Here is an 11,819-nt window from a genome sequence, read left to right as displayed (position 1 = left end):
CGCGTACACACGCACATACATTTACACGCATATAGATACGTACACACATATACATACATATGCATATGTGTGGGTGGTGTTCGTATGTATGGGTGGTGTTCGTAAGTGTGGGTGGTGTTCGTAAGTGTGGTTGGTGTTCGTAAGTGTGGTTGGTGTTCGTAAGTGTGGGTGGTGTTCCTAAGTGTGGGTGGTATTCGTAAGTGTGGATGGTGTTCGAAAGTGTGGGTAGTGTTCGTAAATGTGGGTCATATTTTTAAGTGCTGGTGGTGTTCCTAAGTCGAGTGGAGGAGGCCATGCGTACCTCCATGGCGTTGATTTTCAGAGTAGCGTTGTTGTACTGCTTAGATTTCACGGCTTCTCTGGGTGGAGAATGGTGTGGGGTGGTGGAGAGATTCACAACACAGACTCACATCATCACCGATTCACATTATCACCACGGATTCAAATAATCAATACAGACTTGCATCATCAATACAGACTCACAGTATCAACACTGACTCACATCATCAATACAGATTCGCATCATCAACACAGACCCAAATCATCAACACGGACTCACATCATCAACATAGACTCGCATCATCAACACAGACCCACATCATCAGCACGGACTCACATCATCAACACGGACAACATCAACTTAGATTCACGTACTCACCTCTTCGAGTGTTATCGCTTGGATCACGACGACGATGAAGAGAGCAAGGTGAAGGTGCTGCCGTCTGCTTCGCACGCGTCCAGAGTTATGAACGACGCTGCCCCGCGACGTCACGTAACCCCGCCCCCAAGTCTATGACGTAGCAAGTGTCTCGCCCCGCCTACCGCCCCTCCCACAAGCCCCGCCCACCACCCTATCTATCGCCCCGCCCACCGCCCCGCCCCTCCTCACCCCCATCCCTCGCCGCCACTTCCGGTTTTCGAGGTGCTAGGCGCCAAGTTTGATTCCCACTCACGGTGGTCGCCGTCGGTTCAGTGGCGGTGGGGGGGCCTCCCCTTAGGTCGACTCGGCCTCAAATGGGTAACCCGGTGCCACGGTGTGTGGTCAGCATCGCCAGCACTGGGGGAGAGACAAAGGCGGCCGGGGTGGTGGGCGTGCGTGGTGCTGGCCACCCACCCCCTCTGTGTGTGCCTATGTCTCTGTGTGTCTATGTCTTTGTGTGTGTCTCTCTGCGTGTGTCTCTGTGTTTGCGTGTCTGTGTGTGTGTGTATGTGGTGCTCGCTCACAGCACTTGCCCCTACAGTCTGTTAAGGCTAAATGGGGGATCTTTGTGTATGTGGGGAGTGGTGGTGTAGCGGTTAGCGCTACGCTGGGCTATGAATTCGGCGACCCGGGTTCGATTCCCGCTCACCGGGTTCGATTCCCGCTCACCGCCAACATCAGTGACGATTATCTTAACCGGTCCTGGGCCTCCCCTAGGTCGACTCAGCCTCAAATTATGTACTTGGTGCGGTGCGTAAATATCGCCACTGGAGAGACAAAGGCGGTCGGGCGTGGTTGCTGGACACCCACCCCCTCGTCTGCCACAGTGCCGGTAACCTTCATAGGTGCTACTGCTCGCTAACAGCACTCGTGTGTGTTATAGTATTGTGTGTATGGTATGGTGCGTGTATAGCATGGTGTGTATAGTATGGTTTGTATAGTATTATGTGCATAGTATGGTGTGTATAGTGTTGTGTGTATAGTTTAGTAGTGTGTGTATGGTATTGTGTATAGTGTTGTGCGTATAGTGGGGGTGTATAGTACGGTGTGTATAGCATTGTGTGTATGTTGTGTACAGTATTTTGTACTGTATAATGTGTATAGTACGGTGAAAACAGTATCCGGTATGATATTCTGTCCATTGTATAGTGTGTACTGTATCATGTGTATGCTATGCTGTCTATCGCATTGTGTATGGTATGTTGTCTATATCATCGTCTGTATGGTACGTTGTGTATAGTATTATGCAGAGGTGTGGACTCGAGTCATGTGACTTGGACTCGAGTCAGACTCGAGTCATGAATTTGATGACTTGCGACTCGACTTGGACTTGCATAACAATGACTTTGTCCCACCTATGAGATGTGGACTCGAGTCATGTGACTTGGACTCGAGTCAGACTCGAGTCATGAATTTGATGACTTGCGACTCGACTTGGACTTGCATAACAATGACTTTGTCCCACCTCTGGTATTATGTATACAGTATAGTGTTTGGTATGTTGTCGATAGTATATGTTGTTTAGTGGGTGGGTGGTAGAGTGGCTGAATGAGGGGGTGGTTGAGTTAGTGATGTTGGTGATGATGATGATCATGTTGATAATGTTGATGTTAATAATGTTAATGATGTTGATGATGATGGTTTTTGGTGTTGATGTTGTTGCAGATTGGACTACCTCATGATGCACCTAGACAAAGGAAGAGCTCCCCCGTGTAGGCTGCTGGGGCAAGTGCCTGCAATGAGTGGTGGTTTGTATGTACACCAGCACAGCTTTTGCCCTCATGCCCGGCCGCCTTTGTCTCCTCAAGTGCTGATGCTCTACACACCCACCACACCGGATACTCGTTTTCTTTTTTAAGGCTGAATCGACCTAGAGGAAGGGGGACTCCGGATTGGCGCAGCGGTTAGTGTACCGGGTGGTAGAGTGAGTTGGTGGGTGGTAGAGTGAGTTGGTAGGTGGGTAAGGGGGGGTTCTGGGTGGTAGAGTGAGTTGGTGAGTAGTAGATTGAGTTGGTGGGTGGGTGGTAGAGTGAATTGGTGTGTGGGTGGTAGAGTGAGTGGGTGGGTGTGTAAATGGGTGGGTGGTATAGTGAGTTGGTGGGTGATAGAGTGAGTTGGTGGGTGTGTGGTAGAGATAATTGGTGCGTGGCTGGGTGGTAGAATGAGTTGGTGGGTGGGTGGTAGAGTGAGTTGGTCGGTTAGTGGGTGGGTGGTCGTGTGAGTTGGTAGGTAGGTGAGTGGGTGGCTGGGTGGTAAAGTGAGTTGGTGGGTGGGTGCGTGGGTGGGTGGTCGAGTGAGTGGATGGGTGGTAGAGTGAGTTGGTGGGTGGTAGAGTGAGTTGGTGGGTGGGTGGTAGTGTGAGTTGGTAGGTGGGTGAGTGGGTAGCTGGGTGGTAGAGTGAGTTGGTGGGTGGTAGATTGATTTGGAGGGTGGTGAAGAGCTGGAACTAAAAATCGGCATGGGCATTTATAACCACACCGGACTAAATTTCAGGCTATGGGCAATTAATTTTTTTAGTTTATACCGTGCGATCTCTTTGGCCTTTTTGGGCTGGTCAACATTTTTTTTCAATTGGCTGGTGAGAAGAATCTTTGGGGCTGGCGACTATTGGACTTAATGCCAACTCAGAGCGTAAATAAGCAATTAAGCGTACACATTTAGTGGTTTTCAAATATTTGTATTCATTTAATTACTCTGATCACATTTGCAATGTCTCCACACAAACCGGCCCACCGGACCTCGGAATGGACTGGTCCACCGGGCATTTGCCTACCCAGTCCGGGCCTGGTGGTGGTGGTGGAGAGTACCGGGTGGCGCTACGCGATCATAGTCAATACTGGCAACCAAGTCGTATGTAGAGAACGACCGTGAAGGATGGCGTGTCATGTGGTGTGCTTGCTAATGTCACCTCACGCAATGAGTGGGGCACGGTGGTGGCTAAAATGCAGCAAGTTGGCATAGTGGGGAGCCACAGGTGGCGCATCGTCCAGTCGCCTTCGTTAACCCATAACAACGGAGTCTGTCCCGTGTCCTCCTGCCAGCAAGCCTCTCGAAACTTCTCATTGTCTCAAGGTGCACCAAACTTGGCTCAAGTGCCATGGTGACATCACCGCCACTTATAACGGCGGTTATTAGTGTAAATGTCTACGTGGAGCATGGTTCCATCAACTGCAATTTTGTGATGAATAGCAATCCTTCGTACGTAAAACGTACACTAGAATACCGTGAGGTATAGTAGTATATAACATCAAAAGCACTGGAATAGTTTGTGGAATAATGCATGTGTGTATAGCCAAAGATAAACCATATAGCCTTAACAGACTGTTGGGGCAAGTGCTGTTAGCGAGCACCTATGAAGGCTGGTACGGCACACGATGGGGTGGGTGGCCAGCACCATGCCCGGCCGCCTTTGTCTCCCCAGTGACGATGTTTACACACCGCACCAGGTACTCATTTGAGGCCGAGTCGACATAGGGGAGGCCCAGAACCGGTTCAGATAATCGCCACCGGTGTCGGCCGTGAGCGGGAAATCAAACTCGGGGCCGCCAGGTTCCCAGCGCTGCTAACCGCTACACTATCGCTCCGCCGCGCACGCACAGGTGCGCAGCTGCACTCAGGCAGCCCCATCCGCTACGCATGGCCGCACCCGCCTGAGCCGCGCGAAACTCCCCCCTTGCCCCCCGGCTGTCGGCAACCCCGGCGCTTGCAGGCCGTGAGCATGCCCTTCGTGCCGCACGCGGAGTGCGTCAGGGCGCTGGGCTCCGCACAATATGTTCTGCACGGGGCGCAGTGCGTTGGGAGGCTGGGCGAAGCTTACGGTGGGGACAGTGGCGGCCCCCACGCCACTCCCTACGGAGAGACACATCCTGCCTGACGGACATCGTGAGCTGGGGCGACGGGGCCGCGTGGCGCGGCGAGCATGAAGTCTACACCAAGGTGAGAGGCGGTGTGACGACGCCGGCGCGTGCCATGCAATGGCTTGCATCACACACTGCTACGGTTATCATGGATAAAGGCTCATACAACAACAAAATCCTGGACCTACTCAATGGGTACAAATTGAGCAATCATTGGAAAGATGTTATTAACCATGAAAAAAAGATTTAACTACGCATATTTGTACCATCTTATGTGACAGGTACTAGTCTATTTTACCAAGTGTTGACATCCCCAGCGTTTAACAGTACTGCTATTTTGGATTTGGCAGCCAACATCGGCCGTAACCCCGGGCGAGGTGCACCAATTGTACCCTCCCTTCTAGCCCCGCCCCCCCCCACCGTTCCATTCCCTGACTACCACATGCAGATAAGCCCCCTCCCCCCTCCCCTTAACTTGTATTTAAGAGCTTGTCTCTTGGATTTTTCCTGACTTCATACAGTAAATTTAGCTGTGACGGTCCCACCTGAAGACGGAGACTTGTGTTGCCTCCGAAACGTCGTTATTTAATTGATTTCTTTTCATTTATTATTTTATTTCTATTATTTTTTTACCTACGTGACTTTACCGAAAAAACCTAAGAGCATGAATCCTTGCAGTCACGAAAGCTTCAAATCTAGAACGCACTGTGTATGTTTTTTTGTTATGGGAAAAAAACTAGGCCTTAGTACTTAAGTTAAGCCTGGTTTTTCACTGGTGGCCACTGCCAGGGTCCACTGTTACGAAAGAGATAAACATTCCATCTCCCCGCCAGTGCCACAAATCTACGGTTACAAACTGTAGGTGGGATCCCCACTCCTCGATGGGGGAGGCCTGGAACTTCCTCCTGTCTCGCGTGGCCCTGGAAATATCAACTCGGCAGAGGCGAGCTCCAAACTGCAGGCCGATCATTTCTCATTTAGATGGCACCGCAGCCCTGCCGGGCCCATGCATATTGTGAAATGAGAACCAATGGTCATAAGCTCCGCAGGGCAGAGGCCGAGTACGTAAACATCGGGAACCAAACAATGCGAAGACCTGACAAGGGAGTCGTCTTCCGCATTCAAGACGAGAGCAAGAGACCAAAGTAGTGACTGTGAGGATAGAAATAGTTTACATAGAAGCTGTCGCCGCAGTTGTAAATGAGGTCGTTCTAGTAATTGTTGAATTTAATAGCCAAAGATGCGGACAAGTAACGTAGTTGTTTTTGTAGAATGTACAGAAATATTAAAGGTCAATTAAATAGCAGCAGCCGTTGTCTGTTAGAGTTGTTGGAAATATTGCATTACTCTGAAATGTAATCCATTGCACTGAATTGCAATACTATCTATGGTGCATTGAAATACAATGCAATGCATGATGCAGTGCAATGTATGATGATGATGAGATAGCCAAACTGGCATTCGTTGAATTGATCAACATCTCAATGTAGCAGCACCCTCTTAAAAATAAATCTTGAGACTTGGTAAAGCTTTCCTGAGTAAATAAAATAATAACAATAGTCTTCAGCACTGAGTCAATCCGCTGCTGAATGAAGGACTCTACACCCTGTGTCAGTCATGAGGGTGGTTTGACCATACTTCACCATGCCATGATGCTGACGGGTACTGCCATGTTAATACTTCAGTGGGCATTTGCCTGTTAGGATGGGGATGGATTAGTATTGTATTTGTTTGTGTTTGGGTGATTTGTTTCCTTTTCTTGTACTTTGCACGACTATCATGTTTTTGTACTGTTGTAACATTCGTGCCTGCCCCTACTGGAAACCTGTGAAAAAGAGCTTTATGGCTCATCGGATTCATCCAGCATAAATATTCTGATTCTAACGAAGATGTCGCGGTTTGTGCCGTGGATCCGCGAGGTGATGGGACGCCCCGAAGTGAAGGCCGCCCTCCCCTTGCCCCCCGGGGCTGCCTCACGCGAGCGCAGTTCCAGCCGGGCTCCTGCTGCTGATGCAACACAAGAGGGGACATAAATAAATGAAATAATAAAAATTATAATAAATAAATAAGGTATTTTTATTAAGCAATATTTTATTATTTAATAATAAAATAATAGTTATACTATTTAATTTATTTTCTTTCTATGTGACTTTACCGAAAGAACCAGAGTAAATACAATTATTATTATGTGTGTAATGCGAGCGTAAGCTGGGTTCGCTGCTGGCCTCTGGGGCAATCATACGGCCCGGGGTATTGGGGGGCGGAGCCAGTATGGGGGCATATGTGAAGGTTCGCCGCTCACCTCGGGTCCAATCGGAAGCGAGGTGAGTGGGGGCGGAACCTAGGGGCAGAGCCAGCAGGGCGCTATGGGGAGGCCAGATCTGGAAGGTTCGGAAGGGCGTGGTGAGAGGGAGGAGACAGGGTCATGTGGTGAAGGAGATATAGGTGGGAGCCCGGAAGGGCTCCGGGTCAGTTGGTAGAGTGAAGAAGCGGGACCACGTTGGGTGGCCGGAGGGAATCCGCGCCATCAGCCACGTGGCTGCAGGAGCTTCAGCACACCGTCGGCCAGCGGTGTGCGGAGCGGGGGAGCATGAAAGACTGACGAGAGAACGCGTGCGGGGTGCGTCGCGAGGAGCAGCTGGTCCGGTGTCGGGACCAGCCGGGTGCGGGTGTTAACCCGAATAAAGAGTGACGGAGACCAAGCAGTGCGTGGCGAAGTTCTTTATTACACGTATTCCAAAGCCTGGATTTCCTTAAGTCCCTCCCTCCCGCTCTCAACTGCCGAATGGACGTGCCCACTCGCCTAGCTCCGCCCACTCGCCTGGCTCCGCCCACCATCAATAGCACGTCACATGTAACAGACCTGTAGTGACGTCACACTTCGAGGCCGCGTCGTGAGGTCGACGCTCTACGTTTAAGCTCCTGACAACAACGCTAAGTTCTAGCTCCAGGATATTCACTGAGCTCCACTTACTACAGCTGCTTCGCCATGGAGTTCAAGTTCTTCAAACTGCTCCTGCTGCTACTGCTGCTGCTTCTTGCGGGATTCCAGCCTTCGGCTGAAAAGCCCGTGATGTCCAAAAACAGCATCAGTGTGCCCGAGGGTAAGAGATCCAGGAGTGATAAATAGGGATCCATAGGAATTCCACCAGGAATTCACTGGGCTCCACTAGGGCTTTACACATGTGCTGGTGATATTAGTGGCATTTTTGGTGGATGTGGGCAGCAGTGGTGAAATAGTGTGCTCACGGCCAACACCAGCGATGATTATCCAAACCGTTCATGGTCCTCCCCGAAGTCAACTCAACCTCACATATGGACTGTACCTGGTGTGACGTGCAAACATTGCCACTGGGGAGACAAGGGTGGTCGGGCATGTTGCTGACAACCCCACCCCTCGTGTACCCTGTTGGCGTTCACAGTTGCTTGCTTACAGCACTTGTTGCAACAATCTGTTAAAGCTATGAGGGGTTTTTGTCATTGTTGGTGGATATTGTGATGCAGAAGATGGTTTTGACCAGGGACGTGCGGTCAGGGGAGGCAGGGGAGGCAGAGCCTCACCTGTCATACTCCAATGAAAATAGCTGTTACGAAGAGTAAAAGAAAATAGTAAAATAAATATGAAGATTTTTCCACTGATCTGTGTTATAAATGTCATTTCTGTACGATTCCAATCATTTTTTTAGTCAAAATCGCCAAGGTTGCGGAGCTCCGCTGCAAATACAGGAAGAGACGAGAAGTGAGGCAGCGACGAGCTCAGCCTCCCCTCTGATTGCGTAATCTCTCAGTAACTGGATGGAGCGCGGGCAATAAGCGCATGCCTGTTATTATCTCAGTATGTCACCAATGTAATGTTTGTAGACCAATTCATTTCATATCCTCGCCTTCCATACTCCAGGTAACTTATTTCACGTATGTGTATAAAGACATTTAGACTCGCGGGTCTTGTCATGAAACTGCAATAAAAAAAGCACCAGGGGAACAGCTATCACATCTGCCTCACTGAGGGGGACGTGTCTAACACGCCCTCCTCTGTGAGGCCACGCCCCCCTCTGTGTGAATCTGGCTCTGACACTAGCCAGTGCCTCCCCAACCATTGACCTCACCGCACGTCACTGGTTTTGACGGCAATGCTATATAGTTGCCTTGTAGTCCTTGTGGTTGGCTTGTGACAATTGGGATGGTGTTAATGCCGTGGTGGTTTTAATGATGGATTTTGTTGGTTGTAGTGGTGTTGATGTGATAGTCGCAATGTTGATGCTGGTAAATACGGACATAAATTGAGGTCATCTTCTTGGTTCTTTCGGTAAAGTCACGTAGAATTGAAATAATAAAATAATAAAAATAAAACATAATAAAATAATTCTCACGACGTTTCGGCCACAACGCAAGTAGCCGTCCTCAGGTGGAAAACAGGTCTGTCGAGGAGACAGAGTCTGAGTGACAAGCTCCAGGCTTGGAGCGACTATTTAAGCTGGGATGGAGGGGCAAAGAGCGCCTTGACAAAATAATTTGATATGCAATTTGATATGCAAATTATTTTGTCAAGGCGCTCTTCGCCCCTCCATCCCAGCTTAAATAGTCGCTCCAAGCCTGGGGCTTGTCATTCAGACTCTGTCTCCTCGACAGACCTGTTCTCCACCTGAGGACGGCTACTTGCGTTGTGGCCGAAACGTCGTGAGAATTATTTTATTATGTTTTATTTTTATTATTTTATTATTTCAATTCTACGTGACTTTACCGAAAGAACCAAGAAGATGAATCCCTGCAGTCACGAAAGCTTTAAATCGAAAAATAAATTGAGGTCCTTCAAATTGGTAAAACGAAAGCCTGTTTGACAAAGTTTTCAAGTCACATGTGCATCTCCTGAACCAAAAAATTCTAAGAATCAGAATATTTATTTATACTGGATGAATCCAATGAGCTATACAGCTGTTTTTCTCCAGTTTAGGGGAGGTGAGAACGTTACAACAACAAACAATACAAAACACGATAGGAGTGCAGAGTATAGGAAAGAACAATTCACTTATAAATATACTAGCAGTAAGTACCCGGCGTAGCTCGGGCGAAAAAGTCAGACACACACATGAACTTACACACAGACATTGACTCACACACATAGAAACACATCGACTTAGACGCACACACACACATATTTAGTTAAACCCAGGATGGATCGTTAGCAGGCCAGCCTAAATGTTTCTAACCGGCGAAGATGTTCCATTAGGGGGGTGCACGTTTCGCAAGCGTAGAGAAGGGAAGAAATTACCGTGCCCGAAAAGACCTGGAGCTTCATGTGGAGCGAGAGACCAGGTAGCTTCCACAAAGCGTAACGCAGCCGATGAAAAGATATTGGCGCTCGACTGATTTGGAGTGAGACCTCTGCTGTTAAACCAGAGCCGGTCATGAGCACACTGTCCAGGTATGAGAAACTCTCCACTCTCTCCACAACTGCCCCATCACCGATCACCGATGGGGAAATTGTAGGGGTGGAGTGCCCGATGGTATAAAATACCCAGGCATTTGCTCAGTTTTGGTGGAGCTGATAGTAAGGCCCCACCTCTTAGTGGCACGCTCCAGTCTCAGCAGCAGCGCCTCCAACTCCTCCTCTGAGTGAGCGGCAATTACCAGATCATCGGCATACAAAACATGGTTGAGCAAAAGGGAGCCATCCCTTGACCGCATCCAGGCATCGATCAGCCTCGCATTGTATCTGTACCAGATGGAAATTCCTCTGGTACAGCCATCAAAGGCTTCACGAACTACGTGGTCGAAAAAGATGTTAAATAGAGCCAGAGGACATCCCTGTCGCACCCCAAGGTGAACAGGGAATGGCTCCGACTCCCGGCCACGTAAATTTACCCGGGCCCGCTCACCATCATGAAGGTCCTTAATGATCGTGAGCAGAGGGTCAGGGACTTTGAAAGCACGAAGAACAACCCAGAGCCCAGGCCTACTGATATCATAGGCCTTGACCAGGTCAATAAAGCACAGATGTAGGTCTTGTTAGAATTCCCTACACCTCTGTTGTAGCAAACGGACAGAAAATATGGCATCTGTGCAGGACCGCCCTTTCCTGAAACCACATTGAGGCTCCGCAAGCCTCTCCTCAGCGTGCCTGGGCAAGGCAATGTTGAATAATCCTTTCCAGGACCTTTCCTGGCACACTGAGGAGTGAGATGCCCCTGTTGTTACAGTCTGTGCATTCCCTCTTCTTAAAGAGGGGGACCACAAGGGCATCCTTCCAATCCTGCAGAACCCGTCCAGACTCGCCTTCAATTCATTACCACAAAGCTCACTCTACCATCCACTCATCCACCCACCAACTCACTCGACCATCCACCCACCTATACAACCACCGACTCACTCCACCACCCACCCACTCACCCACCAACTTACTCTACCACCCACCCACTCACCAGCCCACCAACTCACTCTACCACCCACCCACTCATTCACCCACAAATTCATTCTATCATCCACCTACTCGTACAACAACCCTCTTACTCTATCACCCACCCACTTTCCCACCCACCAACTAACTCTACAACCCACACACTCATCGACTAAACTCACTCTAACACCCACCCACCAACTCACTCTACCACCCACCCACAAACCCATCAACTCACTCTGAGATGTTGGGTGAATGGGTGGTAGAGTGAGTTGGTGGGTGAGTGAGTGGGTGGGTGCATGGGTGGTAGAGTGGGTTGGTGGGTGAATGGGTGGGTGGCTGGTAGAGTGTGTAACGTGGGTTGGTGAGTGGGTGGATGGTAGAGTGAGTTGGTGGGTGAGTGGGTGGGTGGTAGAGTGACTTGTTGGATTGGTAATGGGTGGTAGAGTGAGTGGGTGGGTTAACGAGTGGGTGGGTGGATCGTAGAGTGAGTTGGTGGGTTGGTGAGTGGGTGGTAGAGTGAGTTGGTGGGTTGTTGAGTGGATCGGTAATAGAGTGAGTTGGTCGGTGACTGGGTGGGTGGATGGTAAAGTGAGTTGGTGGGTGAGTGTTTGGGTGGGTGGTAAAGTGATTTGGAGAGGGAATGGGTGGGTTGCTAGTAGAGTGAGTTGGTGGGTTGTTGAGTGGTTGGGTGGTAGAGTGAGTTGGTGGGTGGCTGAGTGAGTGGGTGGTTGAGTGAACGAGTGGGTGGGTGGGTGAGTGAGCGAACGGGTGGGTGGGTGGGTGAGAGAACAAGTGAGTGGACGAATGAACAAGTGGATCGGTGGGTGTGTGAGTGAACGAGTGCGTGGGTGAGTGAGTGAACGAC

This window comes from Lampetra planeri, chromosome 22 (assembly GCF_965212315.1).
Source record: "Lampetra planeri chromosome 22, kcLamPlan1.2.h2, whole genome shotgun sequence".
NCBI lineage: Eukaryota > Metazoa > Chordata > Hyperoartia > Petromyzontiformes > Petromyzontidae > Lampetra > Lampetra planeri.
Note: the sequence above shows the minus strand (reverse complement) of the source record.